This window comes from Vulpes lagopus, chromosome 16 (genome assembly GCF_018345385.1).
Source record: "Vulpes lagopus strain Blue_001 chromosome 16, ASM1834538v1, whole genome shotgun sequence".
Taxonomy (NCBI): Eukaryota; Metazoa; Chordata; class Mammalia; order Carnivora; family Canidae; genus Vulpes; species Vulpes lagopus.
This window is the reverse complement of record NC_054839.1, coordinates 41,990,836-42,015,271: the sequence shown is the minus strand read 5'-3', so window position 1 is coordinate 42,015,271 and position 24,436 is coordinate 41,990,836.

The window sequence follows — 24,436 nt, the reverse complement described above, 5'->3', positions numbered from 1 at the left end:
TTACAGATGATATTGCTGTTAGCTACACGTGCTTGAAAAAGTAAAACAATCTCATAAATATCCTTGTTTAATCCTGAATTATATTTCCTGTTCAAAAATAAACTAATATTTTTGATAGACATAAACAATCCAGAAATGTACACATAGGTTTGTACATAGTTATGTAAGGTACTTAATTTTATGTTAGCATCTTCCCATACTTCTTAAATCTACTCTTCTAGAAACTTACCCACAAAACAAATTTAGTATCAAAAGAAGAGACAATCTTTTTAAACCGAATAATAAACAACTCAGGATATTAGTATGGAAAAATATGAAAAAGTTAATCTTCAGAAGAACAGAGCAATAAAAACAAGGTCTGTCCAAACTTCATTAATAATTGAAACATGGATGCATACGTGAAGTGCTTTGTAAGGAACAGGCAGTAGGCATAAATATTTAACAGTTTGCTTATGAAATGTGTCCTAAATTATGTCTAAATGTTAACAAGGATGTCTTATACTTGACAGAACAATGAGGGACATAAATATTTCAAAGCAGCAAGCATGACAGATAGAAGCTAAGAAAACACAAGGCATTCTTCCCTGTTCTTCTAACTCTTCAACCTTCAGATAAATGCTTTTTAAGTTTAATAGGAACAAAGTGTTTCCCCATCAAAGCCAATGTTTATATCAGTTACATCAAAGCTATGCTGGGATCTCTTTATACTTATCAGACAAATAACGCATATAAAGTGATATGTCTTAGTGGTATAAAGAGAATCGACAAATAAGACAACATATTGAAGTGAAATGATATCCTTACTAGGTAATGCACTGTATTTTGTTTTTTGATCCACTCTCTTACAAAGGCACATGTAGATTATGGACAATTCTCAAGGCTATTGTTTCACACACACACACACACACACACACACACGAATATATAAACTTAGAAAATGGGTAAGATTGATTGTACCTGTCCTTTACTTGAAAAAAATATTTGGGATATATAGTACAGTCAATATTTATTTCTTTCCTAATAGCAAGTGTTTTAATCTAACCTAAGAAATGATTGGAGATAAACACAATAACATAGGTATCTTTGAAAAATGAAAATATATGGGGATAAGATGAAGAAAAAAAGATTCCATCATAGCTCAACCACAGATATACTGTGTAACTTTATAAAAGTCACTAATATTCTCCTGAAATAACACTGTTCTCAATAAAGTAATAAAAAATTGTCATAAACTCAATTATAATAAAAAATTATTTGACAATATAAAAATAAAAAAGCTAGAGGAGCACTGAAACTGATGAAACAATATTCAAGAACCATAATATAGAGGCATCTCTATTAATGTGAGCATTTAGGCTGCTGACTCTCAGTAGAGTAGAATGATTTCTACTAAATTTAATGAATTTTACCAGACGATGGCTATTTTTGCTTTCTTTTACTTTATTATATGTGGTAATAGTCATGATACATTCTATTTTATTACCATGTTATTTCTTGTTCTGACAGTATAATTTCCCTAAAATTACTCCTTCAGAGACTATCAGTAACTTTCTTATAGCTATATCAATGTTTTCTCAGAACAATATTTTCTCATCCTAAACCACTTGGCTACCTATAATGATACTGATGATTCTTCTGTATCTCATCTCATACATTCATTCATTACTTGCTTATCATTCATTTTATACAAATTATTGACGTTTAACTGTGAATTATGACTCTAATCATGACCTCTGAGCTCTTATTCAAAACTTGGCCTCATATATTTCTAGTGCATATTCTAAAACCACATATTCATTTCTGCTAAAATAAACCAATGATTTCAAACTTTAACAAACTGGCTCACAATTTAAAATGCAACATTATTATCAGATAATATATAGATATTACCTCAATTTTCTCCCTAAAGTTCATTTCCATTTTGAATGTTGAGTGACTTTCTGTTGCTGAATCAATCAAGTTCAAATACTTGAGTGTATAATTCAATGCCTGCTGTTGCTATAAACTAGTTTGAATTCTCTCATTTCTATCATAGATATGCATATTGTATACATTTTACTTTCTAATTATTTTCAAATCTTCTCACTTATCTACGTCACCACTGCTATCACGTGGTCTGAGCTGTCATCACTCAGCTGGATTACGGAAGTACTGCCTGAATTATTTATTCCTTTAATAACCTCTCCTAGCAGTTTTGTACACTTAATACAAGGGTCATCATGTCAAACTGTAAAATTAATTATTTTATTCATCATAAAAAGAAAGCCAAGTATTTTCTCAGTGGTCAAAAAATAAAGGCAAATTCTTAACTTAAAACACGAGGTTCTCCAAAGTTTATCTTGTATGCCAGTCTAAGCTACTAGCCAGCTTCACATCAAGCCATTCTGCTCCCCATTCTCTTTGATATCCTAAACTCTCAATCCTGTATACACTTCATGTTGTTTCTTACCATAAGATCTTTGTACATGCTGTTTCTTCTGCTTTGAACAATCTTTCCTCTTCTTGTAATAGGCTCTCAGTCATTCAAACTGACTCAAACTGACTTCCCTATAAACACTTCTGTGAGATTCAAATCTTATTCTCCCTGTTACAGGCCTTATACTACTTTGAGCCTCTCCAAAATAATTTTTCAGTCACAATTTTATATGATAATTAAATTAATGTCTATTTTTTATAGAAGACTGTAAACCCATGGAGAAGGAAATATTTATGTCCATACTGAGCATTATATTCTATGCATATATTTGTACTAGATATTGTTGAATGAATGAATCTCAAAAATAGTATCTCAACTTGGTCCTTTCTGAGCCATTGATGTAAGCCTATTTCTTCTTTCTTGTATGTAGACAATAGATCCTGATTTACCATTTAGAATAGCTTTCATGTAATAGACAATAGACCCTGATTTACCATTACAATAGATTTGTACTGTTATATGTTTATCATTTCATTAATTTACGAAAAAAAATAGTAGTGTATGATGTTCAAAGTTCACTTTCCTTTCAAAAACAGGACATAACTGAAGCATTAAAGTGTAGAATATATTTCCATAGCATATGCCTTTAATATATGTTTATGTGAATCTAACTAACAAATATACAGGTAAAAGAAACTGATATTTTAATAAATAAAATGTTATCTAGTTTTCTTCTGATTTTTAAAAAGAATAAACAATACTTTTAACATAAGCCAAATATAGAATATATTCCTTTAATTGACCATTGTTATAATTTTTAAATTATTATTTTTATTACTACAAACTTAAAATTAGATTACATTTTCCTTTGTCTATAGGTTAATATTTGCAATTTGTAACATTCCTATTAATTTTATTCACAGCTGTTGTCCAATGCAATCCATTCACAAATAACTCATCCAAAATAACTCATTTATTTTTTTCATATAGAGAACCTAGTGTTATTGGAGGAGAATTTCAAATATTACGCTTTGTTACTCTCTATAGAATTTTACCATAAAAAACTATCCCATATATTCTCCAGCCTTCATAGGTAAGCTTCCTATAACATATAAGTAATTGCTTTCCTATACTAGCCCTATGTATTGAGATGAAAAACTGGTGATTTATCATTTAAAGGACATATTAAATGCATTTTTTCCATTTCCACGTTTATCCACTACATTTATATCTGGTATTTTAAACTAGAACCTTAGAATTAAGGATGCAGACAAGGAACCATAAAAATTTTGCTAAGGAAGAACTGGCTTGGTGTTGACTCTATTGTGTAAAACCAGGCATAGAGCCGTAACACTATTTGTGTAGCTGGGTAATCACTGTGGAGGCAGAATGCAAGGTGTCCTCCCAGAAAGCAAGCTGTCATAGCAAGGAATATTTTTGACATAATTTCCTATAAATGTTTCATGAAGTAATTTCTTTGACTAAGTAATAGAAACTTAAAATTCCGATCTTTTACTTTCTTTCAAAATAACAATTGCCAAGAATATGCTTAAATGTTTCAGCTAAGTGAGTTTTTAAAAAAATGGAAGTGTAAATAAAGTAATCTGAGTACTACCAATTTTTAGGATATTTTTATTCAAGAATAATTTTATTCACATATGCAGTTATAAAAATTACCACACTATGTGGTAATATTTTTGCTTATAGTAAAAAGAAGAAACATGAGTTTCTTAAGGTCAAAGGATTGTGTATTATGTTTTCCTACCCTCATTCGCCTATACAGTACATAGGAATTATGCAATAAATACAATAAGTATTCTTAATTGAAAGTCCCTGTTTCAACCAAATATTAATATTTAAACTGACTTAAAACTGGTTTTGTTTTATAACTCTGCTATTTGGGAAGGGGAATGTCAAGATCATTTAAGATAAAGGTTATGGTTTTGTGATTTCTAATCAAAATGGAAAGCATGAAAAATGTGGAAAATATGTATTACTGTCAAACAAAAGTTTACTGTCAAAATTAGTCTTTCAGAATGGAAGTTTCTCATCAAGCTCAAAACTGACCTCACTACTGATCTTCTAGCAAGAAGATATGAAAATAATTCATTCATATTTTTCATTCATACCTTACTTAACCTAATGTGAGAATTTAGTAGTAGTGATTTAATTTCCTTTTTGAAACTAAAAAATGACAAAATATATAAAACAACTGTTTTCAAACAATGGACACCAGGCAAATATGAAAGACAGACTGGTCCTTGAGAGAAAGGAAACAAATTCCTTTAGGCCTCTTTGCTTCCAGATTATTGCTTATAGAGAGCTTCCAATAGGTAGAGCAAGTGGAAGAACCCAAATAGAGTCCAATTATCCCCTTGAGTTGAGGGGACATAAATGGAAGTCAAGAAGCACGGAAGGATCTATGTTTACAAAAGGAAGAAGAAGAAAGAGCTACAAAGATAGTTTCAGAAATCTGCAGAGGCATCCGTTTAAGATCTTAGTTTAGTTTGATTCAGAATATATTAGTTAAGAAACTTTCCAAGATCGGGGTGTCTCACTTCCCAAAAGCAAAACAGAGAAAAAAACTCTTATATCATACAACCATTGTTTATATTTTTACTACTCATATCTTTTTTTTTAATCACATTGCTTTATTTTTTTAAAGATTTTATTTATTTATTACTTACTTACTTACTTACTTATTTATTTATTCATGAGAGACACAGAGAAAGAGGCAGAGGCACAGAGAGAGGGAGAAGTGGGCTCCCTGCAAGAGCTCAGTGTGGTACTCCATCCCTGACTCAAAATCATGCCCTGAGCTGAGGGCAGATACTCAACCCCTGAGCCACCTAGGTGTTCCAAATCACACTGCATTAGGTAGAGAACTCAAAAGGACATTTTTTTTTTTTCAGTAAAGGAAAATGTTATCCCAGAATATCTGCTCTGGTCCCACATTACAAAGCTTAAAGGAAAGATTCAAAAGTTCAGTTTTTTCAAGTAATTTAGCTACATCCCCAGAAATATCAAGAACATGTACAGAAATAAAAATAACCATTAACACATAACCAAAATCACAATGTCTCTTATGCAATCAAAATTTGGCAGGCATGCAAAGAAAAAGGAAAATACAACCCATAATTAGAGGGGAAGAAAACCACAATGGATTGAAATAAATGCAGAAATGACACAATGACAGAATTAGTGGACAAGATTCTACTTCATTGAAGAAGGCAGAAGAAAGACTAAATACGTTAAAAAGAGACATAGAAATATTAAAAAAAAAGTGAAACCAAATTTCTAGAGATTAAAAAATATGAGAGATTAATAGTAGTTCGGGCATTACAGAATAAAATGTTAATGAACTTAAAAATAAAAGGCATGTTATGTACACATAAAAAAAGATCAGGATGACAGCCAACTTCTGTCTAAAAAATGCAAGTGAGAAGACAGTGGAGCAATATCTTTATTGAACAACAACAACAACAACAACAACAAAAAGTGTGAAAATAAAATTTTACATTTAGCCAACATTTTTCAGAAGATGAAGAGGAAAAAAGGAATATGAGCACAACAAAACTGAAAGGACTCATAATCAAGAAGCCCATACTAAAGAAATGTTAAATGAGGTCCCCAGGGAGAAGGAAAATTGTAACAACAGAAATCTGGATCTACAGAAAGAAAAAAAAAATCCAAAAATAGTTAATAGGTAAGTAAATATGAAAGACTATTTTTATTTTAAATCCTTTGAAAAATAGTTGGCCATTTAAAGATAATTTAAAAATATTATCAACATATTAGGGGTCATAATGTACTACAATGGAATTAAATTTGCAAGCAAAACTGGAAAGATAATTTTTAAAATCCCTAAATATTTCAATTAACTAAAAAACTCCTAATGAACCATGACGGAAAGGAAATAAATGGAAGAGAATATAAGATAGTATTTTCAACTTAATAAAAACAAAAATACAATGTCACAAACATGTAGGATATTAAAAAAGTATATTAAAATTCCGTATTAGAAAGGAAGAAATGTGTTAAATCTATGAACTCAACTTAAGCAGCTATGAAAAAAAAAAAATCCCAAATCAGCAGAAAATAAAAGAATGATAATTTCAAAACCAATACAACTGGTTCCTGTAAACAGAAAACAACAAAATCAATGAAAGACCTCTTCACTTGAGAAAAATCAATACATTTAATAAACTCCCAATTAGGGATCCCTGGGTGGCGCAGCGGTTTGGCGCCTGACTTTGGCCCAGGGCGCGATCCTGGAGACCCAGGATCGAATCCCACATCAGGCTGCCGGTGCATGGAGCCTGCTTCACCCTCTGCCTATGTCTCTGCCTCTCTTTCTCTCTGTGACTATCATAAATAAATAAAAAATTTAAAAAAAATAAATAAATAAAAATAAACTCCCAATTAGACTGATCAGGATATAAAAAAGAGAATGTACAAATTACCAATACTAAGAATGCAATTAGTAATACCACTAGAGGGATCCCTGAGTGGCGCAGCGGCTTAGCGCCTGCCTTTGGCTCAGGGCGTGATCCTGGAGACCCGGGATCGAATCCCACGTCGGGCTCCCGGTGCATGGAGCCTGCTTCTCCCTCTGCCTGTGTCTCTGCCTCTCTCGCTCTCTCTGTGACTATCATAAATAAATAAAAAATAAAAAAATAAATAAAGAAGAGCTCCTTTAAAAAAAAAAAAAGGAATACCACTAGACACACTCTTAGAGAAATTGAAAAGAATAAGAGATTGTCATAAATAACTTTTAATCGATATATTTGTAAGAACAGTTGAATGCACAAGTTATTCAAAAGACAAACAACTGGGACATCTGCGTGGCTCAGCAGTTGGGTGGCTGCCTTCGGCTCAGGTCGTGATCCCAGGATCCGGGATCAAGTCCCGCATCAGACTCCTGGGAAGAGTCTTGCTTCTCCCTCTGCCTATGTCTCTGCCTCTCTCTCCTCTGTGTCTCTCATGAATAAATAAATAAATCTTTTAAAAAAATAAAGAACAAACCATTAAGCTTACATAAGAACAAATATATACCACATATAGCCCTCTATCTATTAAAGAAATTCAATTTGTAGTTAGAAACCTTACCACAAATTAAACTCCAGTAGCAGAATCCCTTCTGGGTAAATGCTAATTTTTAATTCCATACATAATCTCCTACTCATTCCCCTAGAAGATTAAAGAGGAATAATAAATTGGCAGAAACACAAACCAGCTTATTCTGTGAGGCCAGTATTATCCCAATTAAAAATAAAACAGAGAGGGAGCACCTGGGTAGCTAATTTGGTTAAGTGTCAGACTGGATTTCCAGGTCAAGTCATGATCTCAGGTTGTGAGATCAAACCCTGCATCTGGCTCTGTGCTGGGCAAGGAGCTTGCTTAAGAATCTCTTTCCCTCTTCCTCTGCCTCTCCCTCCTGAAACAAATTCTCAGAAAACTTCTTTAAACTGATAAAAGCCATTTATGAAAAGTACAGAACTAAGAGTGAATGTGCTTTTCATCTCAGCAGACAAGGCGAAGATATTCTTGCTTATTACTTCTATTCAACATTTAACTGAATATTTTAGACAATGCAATAAAACATGAAAAAGAAAAATATTAAGTTAGAAAGAAAGAACTTTATTCACAGATGACATAATTGTCTATGTAGAAAATCCTAATGAATGAGCAAAATAATTATGAAAACTTGTCAGCTAGATTGCAAAGAGATGAAGTTAAATCCAAAAAAAATCAAATGTGATTTTAAATTCTAGCAATAAAAATTTAATTTTTAAATGTACAATAACAGCAAATATAAGTAATAATTAAATATAAATTGTTAAAATACATAAAACCTGAACTCTAAAAACTATTAAACAGTAACAAAAGAAAACATAATTAAATGGAAAAATCTACCATATGTATGGGTAGGGAGACTTAATATTGTTGAGATGTCCATTATACATAAACTTATCTACAGGTATAGTAAAATAATAGTCAAAATCCCATTATGTTTTAGAAATTCCTGAAATGATTCAATAATGTATATGGAAATTGATTGAATCTAGAATAGACAAAAACTTGAAAAGTTGAACAAAATTGCAGTATTCATAACACCCGTTTTCAAGATTATAAAACTATAATAATCACAGCAGAATGGTATTAGAAGTCTATATATCTGTCTTCTCTGTATCTATCCAAAAATAGAACAAAATAGGCTATGCAAGACCCCAACATACATGTACAATTGATTTTAACATATTTCCCAGGACAATTCAAGGAGGGGGATTTAAATTTTCACCAAATACTGTAGGAATAGTTGAGTAGCTAGATGAAAAAGAAATAAAATTTGACTTTTGACCCTATAGCACATTAAATAATTAATCTGAAATTGCTCACAGATTTGAATATAAGAAGTAAAGGTACAAACTTCTAAAAGAACAGGAAAGAGAAATGCTTTGTGATCTTAGATTTGGAAAAACAAACAAAAACTTACACACAACACAATAAGCACAAATTATGAAGGAAAAAAAATAACTTGAACCAAAAAATGAAGAGTTTTGAGCCAGCAACTAGAAGATAGTATTTGTAAAATATACATCTGACAAAGAACTTATGTCTAAGATATATTAATAAAGCAAATATTATGGAAAAAATCTTTAAAAAATGGGCAAAATATCTGAATAAACATTACACTGAGAAAAAGATATTTTTGTAGAAAATCACAGAAAAGAAAAAATCATGTAGAAAAGATCATTAAAGTAATCATTAAGAAAATGCTAACTAAAACCATAATGAAATACCAGTACACACCAACTACACTGGGTGAAATTATAAAGACTGACCATGTCATGTTGGTAAAAAGGTAGATTATTAACCACTGTAGGGGGGGAATATAAAGCCTATACAAACACTTTGGAAAATAGTTTGACATTTGAAATATTATATGTATATCTGCTTTACAATCCAACCATTCCACTTCTAGATACTTACTCATTTCAAGAGAAATGAAATTATATGTCCACAAATAAGACATTTACAATATTAGCAACTTTGTTTGTAATATAGGGAAAATTTGTAAATGGATAACCTTATGTCAAAAAACTAACTATGCAAATGGTAAAATTATGGCATATCCACACAATGTAATACAATTCTGAAAAATTGGGGAAAAAAGTATTGATATATGCAATATAAATGAAACTAAAAATAATTATTTTCAGAAAAAACAAATGAGACTAAAAGAGCCTACATTCTATGGTTCACTATATAAAAATCTAGAAAATTCTAGAAAAGCTTATCGTCCATGATAGAAAGCATATCAATAGTTGCCTTGAGATGACAAAATAATAGAGTTGAAAACATGGAAAATGCCATGAAAAAAGTTTTCCTTTGGACGGATATGCTCAATATCCTGACTATGGAGATTATTTCATAGGTATATGCAAGTCAGTATTAACCAAAGTATGTATGTACTTTAAATATGTTCAGTTCACAGACCAGGGCCTCAGCTGAATCCAAGAGTCAGAGATTCAGCCAACTGAGCCACCCAGGCACCCCAGGATCAGGATTATTACCAAAGTTGGCCCACCACTTAAGTTTATGTAATATCTTGACTTATTATCAGCTTACTCAGGTAACCTGTCCCACAGGTACATGCAAAATGCAGGACTGATGAGAACATTTATACACAAAAGAGACCAGAGTATAAATACAAACAACTCCTCACTACCTTTTAGGGGTGAGCACTGCTTTTTTTTTTTTTTAATTCAATACTTGTATATATAGTTGACCCTTGAAAAACATAGGTTTGAAGTGTGTGGGTGCACTTATGTGGATTTTTTTCAATAAATATAGTACAGTATTGTAAAAAAAAAAAAAAAGAAAGAAAAAATGTACCAGCCAAGACTGAAACAAGCCACAAGGAGGGAATTACCCTCCTTGTGAAGGTGAAGTAATTGTACTTCACTATAGCTGTAAATGTTTTAATTTTTTTTTTTTTTTTGAGAAAGTGTATTTTTCTTCTTTCATTTTAGGGGAAGATTTCTATCAGGTGTTGCTGACCTAGTTATGGGTAAGCAGCCTGGGTTCACTGTTCGCATTAGCTGTGGCCATGTCATCTGTGTAGAGATAGCCTTTAATCAGAGACTTTAGTTGTTCTACAGATGCAGGCAGTTTCCTTTACTTTCTGTGAGAATAAGTTTTCTTTAATATAAATTCAAGAATATAGATCATTTGTCTTAGACAAATGAGATTTTCACAGATACTTGAATCTCAAATATACTGCTCTTGTTCCCATTTTGTATGATGATAATTTATCTCTTTTGTCCATCTGACAATATATGTATGTTAAACTCCAACAAAAATATCACTTTTATTTCTATTCTTTTCTCCACTCATGAAACTGAATGTATGATATAAACTGCATAGAAATACCAATTCATTTGGCATGGTTCATGTACCTATTCCTCACAGTGGCAAGATTTAAAGAGATTAATTTCATAAATCCTGTTTTTCTACAGATTAAATGTATAGAAAATTAGTCTAACATAAGGGGAAGCTTATTTATGTTAAAAATAAATAAATACTGGAGATGCTTTCAAAATCGATGATGCAAAAATGCCCTGTATTACTTCGTTAGTGAAAAAGAACCCCAGTTCCATTCAAGATATCTTAAGATAAAGTCTGATTCCACATATAAAAACAAAACAGCAATGGAACATAGTTAACAAAAGTTAAAAGGTGAAAAATCAAAGAAGGCTGGATTAAAAAGGTTAGTTGGTCCAAAAATAAGGGAGAAAGTGATATTGAAAAATTAGTAATGATAATTAAGGACTGTATTAATAAATGAAATCTTATTTGCAATTTTGTACATGTTAACTACAAAGAATAGCAGACCATTTATACATTATCCAATGTAGTGCTGAACTATTTCCTTTGTTCACATAAAAGAATGTAATCTGTAGCCCAAGTGTTCAGAATAAATTCATTAGAACAGAATTGATGAACAAATGAAAAAAAAGGAACTGTTTAAGTCAGCAATGTCAGTTTTTCCTTGGGCAGAAATTATTATAGAGCCAATCATATTTCAATAGAATGGTAAAAGCACTGCAACTTATAGAATGCCTTGACAACATCTTGATAATATTCCAAAAGTAATGATGCAAGAAGAGATTTTTTTAAAAACATTCTTTGGGGGGATCCCTGGGTGGCGCAGCGGTTTGGCGCCTGCCTTTGGCCCAGGGCGCGATCCTGGAGACCCGGGATTGAATCCCACATCGGGCTCCCGGTGCATGGAGCCTGCTTCTCCCTCTGCCTGTGTCTCTGCCTCTCCCTCTCTCACTGTGTGCCTATCATAAATTAAAAAAAAAAAAAAAAAAAAAAAACATTCTTTGGTCATTCAATTCATAAAGTTGGAGAAAAAATTCCTTCAAAGACTGATTTATTTTTAAACACATTCCTTATTCCCAAGAATTTTCCACATTTACTTACATCTCAACTCACAGTATCCTATATGTATTTGTATCAAATTGAATTTCATATCCTTAGCATCTTTAATGAAATATTTATAATTTAATGGCTATATAAAAATAACCTCACTTTTAAAAGGAGCCAACAAAGATAACTGGAAAAATATATACAGTTTGGATTGATTTAGCTTATAGGTGTCAGAAAAGTCTTTGAAATGCATAACATGATTTAAATTAGAAAAATATTTATTGGCATGCAATATTTCAAGATAATATTTTTGTTCAAATATCTTGCACATAATACCCTTTTATCATCTATTTTAGATATTTTTATTCATGTAAAACCATTTTATCCATCTTTTGCTCTTATTGAGAGTGTTGCTAAAGATTCATTCACCAAAAGACTGATGTTCCTTCAAATTCCTCTAAAATATAAATAACGTCCTTTTTTAAAATATGATTGAATTGCAAAAACTTCACTTAGATATATAGGACTTTATACAAATACATAACTGATTTTTCCAGTTTGTGTGTTTCTATATTAGTGTTATGATTTTACTTATTTCTATCTGCCAACAGTGCATCTTCTAATGGTATTGTTCATTCTTCTACTCCAGTCTGGTCAACATTATCCTTTCTTGGATGATTTCAGTGAAATATCCTCACCTCTAACTAGAGAAGCACAGAAATCAGATCTGAGGAATCAGGAATTATTAGACCTCACATATACAAAACTCTGTTACCAAAAAAAAAAAAAAAAAGAAAGAAAGAAAGAAAAATTCTGTTACTTTAAATATTCAAATTCTCTGTGCATCAGTTTTCTCTTCTATAAACTAAGCATAATACTATGGCCTAGGGCAGCCCTGGTGGTGCAGCAGTTTAGCGCCGCCTGCAGCCCAGGGCGTGATCTTGGAGACCCTGGAGACCCTGGATCGAGTCCCACGTGAGGCTCTCTGTATGATGCCTGCTTCTCCCTCTGCCTGTGTCTCTGCCCCTCTCTCTCTCTCTCTCTCTCTCTCTCTGAATAAATAAATAAAATCTTTAAAAAAAAATACTATGGCCTAGATCACATGGTGGTGATAAAGATTTAATGCATTTATATCTAATTTTTAGAATAGTTCCTGCTTTATAAGTACAATCTAAATGCTGGGTATCCCTATCTTCAAGTAGAATTAACCACTGTAATTAATAAATAATTTAAAATATATTTATCACATAACTTGTGTTTGCTAAGGACAAATATAAGACCATTACTGCACTTACCATACAAAGCTAATAGTGGCACATTGTTATTTCAATTATCTATCACAGGATTTATAAAAATGCATAACAAGTGATTCTATAGCTTTTTTCCCAATTAGATCTGAATGGAAACATTGAGTATATTGGTATGCTAGGGCTGCCACAACAGAGTACCACAAATTGAGTGGCTTAAAAAATAGAAATTCATTGCCTTGTGTGGAAACTACAACTCTAAAATCAAGGTGTTGGCAGGGCCATGCTCCCTCTGAAAACTGTGAGGGTCTTTCCTTGCCTGTTCTTACCTTCTAGTGGTTTGCTGACAATCATGGATGTTTCTTAGTGTGAGGTGTATTAGCCTCTAATCTTCCATCTTCATGTGGCATCTTTTGTGTATCTTCACATCATCTTCCTTCTGTGTATTTGTGTCCAAATTTTGCCTTTTTATAAGGATGCCAGGTATATTGGATTAGGGCCCACTATAATGACCTCATCTTAACTTGACTAAGTCTGCAAAGACCCTATTTCATAATTATGTCACATTCTGGTTCTCAGCCTCAGCATCATCTTCTCAGAAACCTCTGCACCATTAGAGCCAAGTGGAGAAAGAAGCAAATGCACAGGCTGAAGCAAAAAAAGATGAGGCTACAGTCCAAGTAAACTACTAGCATGTACATCCATGGAAGCCACAGGAGCAGAAATAAGGAAAGCTAGACGCCAGGAAGGCTGGTACAAATTGCTGATTGTATGGCTACTGTCTAGAGCTTTTTTCAGTAGACCTAGAACATCCTTCATCATCTGATCACAGTGACTACCTTTAATAGACCCATCTTGCTCATATCAAAATAGCCCCTTTTGGTCCTTTGCCCTAAACTTTTGACATTCTGGCCTATTCTAATCTCAAATGTGACTGAATGTATTATACAGAATAAATCATCTATTCTGCTGTCTTACCTGAGAAAAAATAAGATTCTGATTTCAATGATGAGAAAACTACATAAAGATTATTGTGAAGAAATCTTTTCCTACAAGAGTATCAGCTCTTTGAAAACGAATAGTGCATTTTATTTAGCAATGCTTCCTTACATCTAGGTTAATTCCTGTCATACTACCCTTATAGAAGATAACCACAAATTATTTTACAAATGAATGATTCTGTCTAAAACATAAATTTATACTGATGTGGGCTATGTCATATGACTGCAAAAGATGAGGCTCGTTTTTAGACATTATTTGAATTACCATTACATTTAATAAAATAGATACCAATATTTAATTAAAGTTTTAAAAATCAAATCATTCTACTTATGTCAACACATTGAAATGACTTTTCACAAACTAAGGTAATACACCTTGGAAAAGCTTTTAACTTTTTTTCACCCTGAAAAAATTATATATTTATAAACACATACACATAAACCAAAATTTGCAATATAATGTTTCATATAAGGCATGGTGTAGTAAAAATGAAGTGCATAACTACAGCCTTCAGAAATCAATATTGTTAATTTACATTTTATGAAGAAAATATTTAGATTTGGATTTATTTTAGCCTTAATAATTTTAGCCTGCAATAATTGTTATAATTACTAATTTAAATGATAGCTAGATTTACTTTAATAGTTTGTTTTAAATTAAAATTTAGTTATATTAGCACATTTGATAGTTTTTTATTTTTTGTCTCATTTGTCGAATTTCAATGGGAAATACTATAAGCAGGCAATTGTAAGAGATTGGAACACTAAACATATGTATGATTTTAACAAGCCACTTAACCTCTTTGAAATTTTTTTAAGATAATATTTATTTATTTGAGAGAGAAAAAGAGAGAGAGCACAAGCAGGGGAAAGGGCAGAAGGAGAAGGAAAGGGACAAGCAGACTCCCTGCTGAGCAAGGAGCCTGACACCAGGCCAATCTCAGACTCTGAGATCATGATGTGAGCTGAAGTCAGATGCTTAACCAACTGAGCTACCCAGGTGCCCAGCTCTTGAATTTTAATTTGGCTACTTGAAAAGTAAGCAATTGAACTAACATCCTCAAAGGGCTAACTTTAAAATGCCTTTACTCTGTATATAACATATCATAATGTTCAATTTCCATAATGTTCAATGTTCCATAACAAAATACAATGTTATAATCCTGTCCATTTTTGAATATTCAAATGCATATATTTTTCAGTATTTTATAGATATTGAATATATATGTAATTAACAACTTCAAATTGTAAGAAACATTTTTAAACGTCAAATTATTTTAAAAGCACATATATTTTAGGGTGCCTGGGTGGCTCAGTGATTGAGCCTCTGCTTTTGGCTCAGGTTGTGATTCTGGAGTCCTGGGATTGTTTCTGCCTATGTTTCTGCCTCTCTGTGTCCCATGAATAAATAAATAAAATCTTTTTTAAAAAAGCACAAATATTTTAAATCTCATATACATAAAACAAATATTAATAAAAACTCATATCACTTTACCAATACTTACATTAAATAGAAAGAAACACGATGCCTAGATATAGAAGCATCAGGTTTGGAAAGTAAAAGAGTAGTCATACTGGAAAGATACAAAAGAAATAATGATTCATCTAAGTGTTCTGAAATTATTTACTTTATTAACATATTTATTATTATATTTTAATGTGTCTTTTTTTTTTATGATAGTCACACAGAGAAAGAGAGAGAGAGAGAGAGAGAGAGGCAGAGACATAGGCAGAGGGAGAAGCAGGCTCCATGCACCGGGAGCCCGATGTGGGATTCGATCCAGGGTCTCCAGGATCGTGCCCTGGGCCAGAGGCAGGCGCTAAACCGCTGCGCCACCCAGGGATCCCTTAATGTGTCTTTATTAAAAGTTTTGAAGTTGTATTGGAAATACACTACTGATTTGATCACTAGTTATGAAGATGCCATGTCATTTGCCATTCACAAATAGAAAGAACAAGACATTAAAGACAGGCAAAACAGAAAGGGGACAAAATTTGAACCAAAATATCAAAACAGCAGCATAAATTAGACTCAGGCACGGCTGGCTTTCAGGTATTGTTTATATATCCTGTCATGCTCTGGAGTACAAAGAAGGAATTTATTCTGTTGTGTAGGAAATTATGAAATACTTCATAGAAAATGTGGATTTAATCCAAGCTACAAATTTGATGGGGCTTTTTTGTTTTTAAATTTTTTTTAAAGATTTTATTCATGTATTCATAAGAGACACAGAGAGAGAGAGAGAGGCAGAGACACAGGCAGAGGGAGAAGCAGGGTCCCTGCAGGGAGCCCGATGTGGGACTGGATCCTGGCACCCCAGGATCATGCCCTGAGCAGAAGGCAAATGCTCAATCACTGAGCCTCCTAGGCATCCCCAAGCTACAAATTTGAATAAAATTTCCATAGTAGCAATGGAAGACAGTGGGTAAAAGTTAATTTGAGCAAAATAAATTGCATATTTGGGAAGGGTATAGGAGAATTCTATGGAATTGATAGTTTATAAGCTTGAGGATTGCTGCAAGTTATGACTGAATATTTTTTACTATTTCTTGTGTAGTACAATTACATAACATGAGTGTTTTACACAAACATGCAAGGTAGAAGTGATTAGGACTATTTTTCTTTGGATTAAGGCCATAAGCCTTGTGCTACTACAGGCAGAAGGCATGTGACAACTGTAAGCAGGTACCTGATGAAAATATTCCCTCTGAATTCAGCTTCCCAAGTAGGGCAACTTTACAAGGCCTTAAGAAAATACCAAGGAGACAGTGAAGACATACCTTTCCTTATTCATATACAGACCACTGCTATTTTCCTTGTTTTAGTTTTGGTTTATTAGCTTTTAGTCCTGTTTAATAAACTCAATATAGGTGTATATGTTGTATAATGTCTTACCCTATAACAAAAGTTAGCATAACTGATATCCCCAACAAAATTCTCCTATAATCTTCACAACTGATTAAAAGGACAGCAAGAACACTCTCATAATCTCCTCTACAACAAATAGCTCTGTATTTATGTATTTGATTTCGGTAATCACCCATTAAGAGACAAAACATGGATGGCCCTAGAGGCTCATTTCCTTCTTCTTGGTAATTTAGCAGAGAAATGGTCCAACTGAGTTCGACATTCATATGATGTCATCATTCCTAGTAGCAAGGCTTCTCCCAGGGCCATTGTATGTATATCTTGTCTCTCCGTATACACAGTCTATAGTATAATTCCCGAACCCAAGAACTCCTTGATACATTTCTTCTTAATTTGAGAAACTAGGTATTGCTAATCATTCATGATAAACTACAATTCTATTACTATGTACCATAGTGTAGAGTGGGGCTTAATCTCTCTTGGAACACTGACCATGACCCATGTAGAACATTTATGCCTGGCTTGTGCTATGGGATGATAAAGTTGGAAAACAGCATGTGCCCTGCAGTTGTTCTACCTGTATGTATTTTTCTCAAGTAAACTTGATTTACATTTGCTCTATATGGTACTAGTAACGTGTATTCATGACCCCTATGCAGGATAGCCTCCAATGTGAAATAGATCTTTTATCTGTATGTATCTATTCATACATACAAAATGTAATAATAAAAATGATGAACGTTATAAAAATATCCCTAAGACTTTAAATGCTATGGGTAAGAGTCATGGTAAAGGCGATGGCTTTTCACTATCTTGCCCACCCTTTCCTGTTACACTCCCAGTATGGCTTAACCCACCTCCCATATATCACTATAGAATGTAGACATTATTCCCCTTATATTAAGAGTAATTTCACCCTTCCTTCAAAATCTTTGTAATAATGAATCTCAGGCACTATAAAGTCCATGTTCTACTCCTAAGCATTTATCAAAGAATTTCACAACAAAGACTACTCTCTGATCTGACAAATTCTGTTGACAACTGCTTAAATATTTTCCCATCCTATTATATTAAATCAGTGAAATAAAACCTGAAAACTTGTTTCATAGAAATTTCACATGTATTAAGTTAACCTGAAAATAAGAGTCACAATGAGAAGCAAATGGCAAAGGAATCATAGAATTACAATTCAAGGAGCACAGATTCAAATATAAATTCATATTATGTCCTGATTGTAGGGCAAAGACAAGGTTTTGTTTGTTTTTAATAAGAAAAAAAAGGAGGGGGGTACAATTATGTGAGTTGAAGGAAACAAAATTTTCTATGGTTTTAATATGTGAAGCTACTGTGAGTTATACATTAATTGACTACTGGTTCTATCTTTAGGAAGTCCACAACCATCAGACTTGTAATCAGCATGTCTATTCTCTCTTTGACTTTGCAGGCAATTGCTTGAAACAATTGCCACCAGGCCCAGTTCAAAGGTTATGGCCCAGGTCCACCAAAAACAGGTAAGGTAATTTATCTGTAGTAGCTGCTCTGGTTTTGTTTTAAAATGGCTCCAGTCATATTTTTCACATTTGCCCCTTTTGATCTCCATCTTCCTCTGAAGGTATCACTGATCAACCAGTAGAAAGTACTACTGATCAACCTTTAGAAATCATTTCTGACTGACTTTACATGGCAGGGATGATCAATCATCAAATATTATTAATCCCTTGTCACCAAGAAGGATCATTCCAGGTGTGTCATGTCCCATGGGAGAGGAAAGTGACTTTGACTTTGTTCTCTCTCTCTCTCTTTTTTTTTTTCTTTTGAGCCTTAGTCACAGAGCCAGAGGAGAAAAGATTTCATCGAGTTTCTTTAAACCAAACATGTTCTGCAGCTTCTAGAGCTTCTTCATGGGGTGTCTCATAAGACATAGAAATCAATGCAAAATGCTGAGTGGCCACTATTTGAATTAGTGTCCTGGTAACTTTGAGTTATAGAGAAGAGAAAGTTTACAAGAACAAAAATTTCAATATCAATAAACCAAATGTTGAGTCCAAGTTGGAGCACTGACCTGAACCATGAAGCAATTCCTGAGGGCAGCCAGCTAAAAAGATTAAAGAATCATGGGGTGTCAGCGCTGCATTTCACTTTCTGGTTTGTGCCCAGATTTTATGTAGTTCTGTTTATACTTCACCAGAGGTCTTATCCAAGTACAAGAGTATTTATCACAACACAAACCCCATCTTGCTCAGTTAGGAAGTAATCAGGACAACCAAGATCTCAATTCCCTCTCACATCCCAAATTTCTTGATATTTTAAGTAAACTGGAGGGTCATAAGCATAATACCAATTATTTTAGATAATTCACTAAAGTCACAGGAATGACATGCCAACAACTGGGACTATAGGCTATTTCACTAGCTTCAAAAAAGAATAATCAAAAATGATGCAGCAGGCAAAAGACCCAGAATAACCAATATAATATTGAAGGAAAACAACCAGGTTGAAGACTGACACTACCTGACATGAAGATTTAATATAAAACTATAAGAATCGTTAACTATGTGGTATTGGTGAAACAACAGAGAAGTTATCAATGGAGCAAAATAGAGAGGTCAGAAATAGATGTATATAAATACAGTAAACAGGTCTTTGACAATGGAACAAAGACAGACTTTACAACAAATGGTGCTGGAACAACTGAACATCCACTGGGACATACATTTTACAAAAAAAAAAAAAAAGAGAGAGAGAGAGAGAGAAATCAGCAAAGAGAAAATTCCTTCACAAAAATAAACTCAAAATGGATCATAAACCTAAATATAAACACAAAACTGCAGAAGTTCTGGAAGATAATAGAGGACAAGACTTATAATACCTTGGATATGGTAATGACTTTTTAGATATAGTACCAAAGGTACAATCCATGAAATAAATGATAAAACTAAACTTAATTAAAATTAAAGATTTCTGCTCTGTGAAACACAATGGCAAGAGAATGAGAAGACAAGTCAAACTGAGAAAATATTTGCAAAAGCCTCATCTCATAAAGAACTGTTAATCAAAAATACACAAAGAATTCTTAAAACTCAATAGTAAGAAAACAAATAATCCAATTAAAAATGGGCCAAACCAAAAAAAATAAAATAAAATAAAAAAATAAAAAAATAAATAAAAATGGGCCAAAGATCTTATTAAATACCTTGCCAAAAAAGACAAATGGAGGGGATCCCTGGGTGGCTTGGCGGTTTAGTGCCTGCCTTAAGCCCAGGGCGTGATCTTGGAATCCCAGGATGGAGTCCCACGTCAGGCTCCCTTCATGGAGCCTGCTTCTCCCTCTGCCTGTGTCTCTGCGCCCCCCCCACACACCCGTGTCTTTCATGAATAAATAAATAAAATCTTAAAAAAAAAAAGACAAATGGATGACAAGCAATCAAAAAGATGTTCCACATCATATGTCATCATGGAAATTCAGGCTAAAACAACGAGATACTACTAAACATCAGTCATGCTCCTCTATTTACCCAAAGGACTTGAAAATTTATCTTCACTCTAAAACTAGTACATGGATGTTTACACATATTCATAACTGCCATGACTTGGAAGCAACCAAGACATCCTTCAATAGGTGAATGAATAAATAAACTGTGGAAGATCTAGGCAATGAAATATTATTCAGCACTAAAAAGAAATGAGGTATCAAGCCATAAAAGATATGAAGGAAACTTAAATGTTTATTATTAAGTGAAAGAAGCCAATAGGAAAATGCTACATACTATATAGGATTCCAACTGTATGACATTCTGGAAAACATAAAACTATGAAGACAGTAAAAAGATCAGTATTGCCAGGAGTTTAGTGGGGAGTAACGAATAGGCGAGCACAGATGTTTAGAGCAGTGAAACTTCCCTGTATGAAGCTATAATGATAGATACATGCTGTTACATGTTTGTCCATACTTATAGAATGTACAACACCAGTAGTGAACCATACAGTAACCCAGGGACTTTGGTTGATTATGACATGTTAGTGAAGGTTCATCGATTGTTACAAGTATATTAGTTTGGTAGGGAAAGTAGGTATTATGGCTTCAGGAGGTATACAGGATATATCTGTACTTTGCCTTCAATTTTGCTATAAACCTTAAACTATTCTAAAAAAATACAATATTAATTTACTTATCTATTCATTTTTAAAATATTAATTTAAAAATGTAAATAAATACAAGGAACAAGGGAAAGTATTCAGCCTGGGTGGCTCAGGGGTTTAGTGCTGCCTTCAGCCCAGGGCCTGATCCTGGAGACCTGGGATCGAGTCCCACGTCAGGCTCCCTGCATGGAGCCTGCTTCTCCCTCTGCCTGTGTCTCTGCCTCTCTCTCTCTGTGCCTCTCATGAATAAATAAATAAATAAGTCTTAAAAAAAAAAAAAAGTATTCAGGGCAGCCCCAGTGGCAGAGTGGTTTAGCGCCGCCTGCAGCCCAGGGTGTGATCCTGGAGACCCTGGATCGAGTCCCACGTCGGGCTCTCTGCGTGGAGCCTGGTTCTCCCTCTTTCTGTATCTATGCCTCTCTCTCTGTGTGTCTCTATGAATAAATAAATAAAATCTTTAAAAAAAAAGTATTCAAAATGAATTGTAGCTGTTGCTAAAATACTACTACAATATACTTTCTATCAAACATAATAAATTTCCTTTTTCTTATTAAAGGAGGAAGAGATTAATCCAGCTTTCCAGACTCAAAAGGATAGAACATAGCACTCATGGTGCTATTCCCTAGCCTGAATATTAAGTTGTATAAAGCTATGAAGAAAATTCAGAGGAGTGCATGATACCCAGAGGAGCACTTCGAAAGCAAAGGTGGTTTCTAGCAGGGGGTTCCTTAAAGAAGACCCTGAACTATCTGATGTAGCAATGACTTTCCCAAGGGGATCCCCTCCCTACCCCCTCGCCCCCATAAACTTGCCTCACACCCGACAGGGATTTTCCCAGATAGAGTACCTGGGTAGGGCTGGCCCAGCCATACTCTGTGGTCATTGGTTAGGACAAGGTCTACTTTCCTCATCCCTCTATAGCACTGTTTTATTATCATTATCATTTTAATAAATGTTACTACTATTTTAATGTATAACTATAAGATAATTTTTAATAATATGTCTAAAATGACCATTCTTACTGTTTTAAACATAAGCTTATCTGATTGTCCCTTCAGGAATAAAGACCTGGTGAATATTGGGATCTGCAAAAAAAAAAAAAAGGACAGAAAGGATAGAAATCAATCATGAGTTAAGTTAGGAAATGAAATCCTATCATAATAGTTTCAATGGTTGAAATTTGACAGTGATAGAAAACCCCTAATTCATGGAAAGAACAGAACAAAAAGAAGTGAGCCTTATATATTTTCCATTTTCAGTGAGCTATGTTATGGATGGAAGACGAATAAATACTGGTTGGTAAAAAATAATTTTCTCACTAAACAGAATTACAAGACCCAATATCAAGCAAGTGACAATTTTTGTTCTATTTTCATGCTCTCACAGATGTTACAAACTAATTTTTAGCTTTAATTACTAAGTCTTTCAGATATTACACATCTTGAAAAATATTAACAAAACCATGATCCCTTAGAGGCTGCTATGTAGCTAAAAGTTGTGTGGGTTTTTTTTCCTTCAATATGTGGCTATACTGTGAAATATAACTGTGAAAATGACATTGTGGGCCGCTATATTTATCCTCTCAATGAGTTGAGCAGCACATCAAGTTTACTTAGTTTGTAATTATTTTTATCACTTGATGCTGCAGGCACAACCTGAGAGAAAAATTTAGTAGTTGCTTTCTGAGTTTTATATCATCACCCATAATAAGAAGTCAGCACTTGAATTTGTCAAGTTGATTGACATACTCAGGGAGATACTATAAGTGAATACACTAACAAACGCTCATTGATACCCTAGTCCTGAACAAAAGTTTTTATTTTTCCTGTTATTAGTATTTTAGACAGTCTTAAATATACCATTATTGTATGGTAGGATGAAATTCTTTTTCTAAATATTCCTGAAGAAATATATCTATACTACATATATTAAAACGTTACTCATAATTAAAGGACACCTTATTTTATATGAAAGAAATATATGAAAACCACAGCTTTTATAAGGTATTTTGGCATTAGCATAACTGAATAGCAACTGAGGGGGAAAAAAACATCATGCTATTATAAAAAGAGAATAGGACTTAGATGCAAAAGATTAGTTTCCTAACTAATTGCAAACTGTGCTGTTACTTTGAGACAATGACTTCACTATACCTTAGCGTTCACACATGTAAAATAAGAATAATATCTGCTTTACTGAGCTATTATTAGGGGACATTAAGATAATAAATGTCAAAGATTTTTGTAAACTATATAGTGTAGACATTTTGATTAATATCTCTGAATTCTCAAAGATAGTAAAGAAAGTAAGTCAAGAAACACTAGATTTTCTTAAAGTAACAAACAACTGCAAAATCTAAATGACTTGAAACAACAAATCTCGGGATGCCTGGGTGGCTCAGCAGTTGAGTGTCTGCCTTCAGCTCAGGGCATGATCCTGGGGTCCTGGGATCAAGTCCTGCATCAGGCTCCCCACATAGAGCCTGCTTCTCCCTCTGCCTGTATCTCTGCCTCTCTCTGTGTGCCTCTTATGAATAAATAAATAAAATCCATATATATATATGTGTGTGTGTGTGTGTATACTTATATGTCAGTTATATATCATATATATATATGTCAGTTTAGTTTACCTGTGCAGACATTGGTTATAACACCTTCAAATTATGAGATACACCTAACTCTGGGAAACGAACAACAGGTAGTGGAAAGGAAGGCAGGGGGTGGGGGTGACTAGGTGATGGGCACTAATGGGGGCACTTGATGGGATGAGCACTGGGTGTTATGCTATATGTTGGCAAATTGAACTCCAATTTAAAAAAATTTAATTAAAAAAAACCTTCAAAATTCCTTTCATAGCCGTTTAAATCCATATCAGCAAATGGATTTCTTTCCAAATTTAAGTACACATCCTTTGTCCATTAGAAGTCACTTCAAATAATCTTGGATAAACAAACTTAAAGTTAAGGAACTTTAACTTTAAGAACACAAACATCTTGATCTAAATTTATTGTTTAATAATGGTTCAATAATCACCTCTACATTATATAATACCCAGGGGTATAAATAGTAAACATAATGTACCTCAATTAAGGATTTCTATCATATGCCTTGAGCTCTTTGGAGACTAAATTCTATTTTTAAAATATGTTTAGTTTTCAATATTCTATATTTACATACATGTTTACAAATATGTAGTATTCTTAAGGGAATCTTAGGACTTGTGAATCAGTTAAAGTCATACATTTTAAAAGACAACAGAAATCAACTGATATATTCATAAAGCAAAAAGTAAAATAATCTGAGTACCAGCTGAAAGTATGATGAAT